This window comes from Cydia amplana, chromosome 4, assembly GCF_948474715.1.
Source record: "Cydia amplana chromosome 4, ilCydAmpl1.1, whole genome shotgun sequence".
NCBI lineage: Eukaryota > Metazoa > Arthropoda > Insecta > Lepidoptera > Tortricidae > Cydia > Cydia amplana.
The window spans coordinates 10,176,611-10,178,453 of record NC_086072.1 but is presented as its reverse complement, the minus strand read 5'-3'; positions in this window follow the sequence as shown (position 1 = coordinate 10,178,453).

Genomic DNA, 1,843 nt, shown 5'->3' with positions numbered 1-1,843 from the left:
GCGTTGTCATTGTCACCAGTTTAACTCAACCGTTAGATCCTCAATACCCGTACCTAGGCTATACTGGCTTCTCTGTAGTTTGATAAGCGGTGAGCTTTGTGAATAACAGCACAGCCTGGTCGCTGACGATGCACGACACGGCCAGGACGACCGAATATGCAAATCAGTGGTACAAGATAATGTGGCGTTCAAATTCAGTCGGTTTAGCTGAGTGCTGCGTTTAGTTCTCAATGTCTGTGGCAAGTTGAAAATTTAACGCAGCTCAGATAAAATTAACACAATACACCTATAGCGCCATCTAATTCAGCTGTCAAACTTCTTTTCGAATCAATTAACTCTTTGCTATTATATCATACCAACATTACATTATGTCCCAAAGGTTGTCTGGCAGAGATCGCTCTTAAGCGATAAGACCGCCTGTTGTTACCTCTATTGTCTTTGTTTATGTTATTGTACATTTATTGTAAACTACGTGTATGTGAGGTGTGCAATAAAGAGTTTTGTATTGTATTGTATGTATCATTAGGGCGAGCGAAGCGAGCCCTATCACTATTCGACAAACTATGCATTCTTGTGGTACACTTTACGGAAAATCTACCGCACTTATAGGTTTGAAATTTAACATAGTAATTTAAATTCATGTCTAGATGTGTTATCAAACATAAAAATATCATTTTATACACCTAAAAAAATAAAATAAAGGAAAAACACTTTGTATTACTACTAGCGCCATCTGTTAGAAAAATTACAAATTAAAATTCGTGCTAATGTACTATGTGCTAACAACGATGAATACAAAAAAAAACCGGCCAAGCGCGAGTCGGACTCGCGCACGGAGGGTTCCGCACCATCAACAAAAAATAGAGCAAAAAAATCGTGTTTGTTGTATGGGAGCCCCCCTTAAATATTTATTTTATTTTATTTATAGTATTTGTTGTTATAGCGGCAACAGAGATAAAGTCCGTCAACCAAATCTTGTCAGTAGTAAAAGGCGGCAAATTTGAAAAATCGCGGGTTAGCAACACTGTGTTCGAATAATTCCAAAATGCGTGTCATCTGTGTTTTATCTGTGGAATGTGGATCGTGAAATTCGTGAACGACAGCCGTCACCTTATTTGTTTTCATTTGGTTTTCATTCTGAATCGTTTCTGTTTCAAGAGATATTTCTGCTGTCACCATTAAATACCAATACATTAAATGAGAATAAGCAAAGCTAAGGGGCCTACAATGTACAATCATGCTCGTTGATGGTAAACATTACTAAAAATTGAGGTTATGACAAGTACATGGAAGAACTCTTTCGAACTTTTAAGATTATGTTCAGTTTTTTTGTTTTAGGGTTAAAAGGCATAAATAAAATTAAAACGTATGCCTAAATCTATCCAACAAGACCATAAATTGTGTCCTGGAAACCGTCCATAGGCCCACATGTCTAATATTTTCAGCAATCAGTTGTGACTATTTACAAAGATGCAATAGAATACTACAGAGCTACTGCTTGGTTGAAGTGACCCGGTAACATTGGTAACTTCATTATATTTTTTCAAATAATGACCTGAATTATAGTGTAAGCTAAAGTGACCCTTATCTTATTTACCTTTAAATTAAATAAACACCCAAATATCAGTTGTTTTATTCCTATTTTACAATATATACCAATCAAAAAAATTACACAGGTAGGGTAATTGTGTCTGTTTGCCGTCCAGTGCCTGTTTCCGTCCACTTGGCGGAGTTGCTACAAAGAATTGCGGAAAATTTGAATATAAACAAGCCTTCTCACACATGTTTGGATTTGTTGCAATCCATAATGTCTAAGCAATATTTTTACCAAAATAAAAGTGTT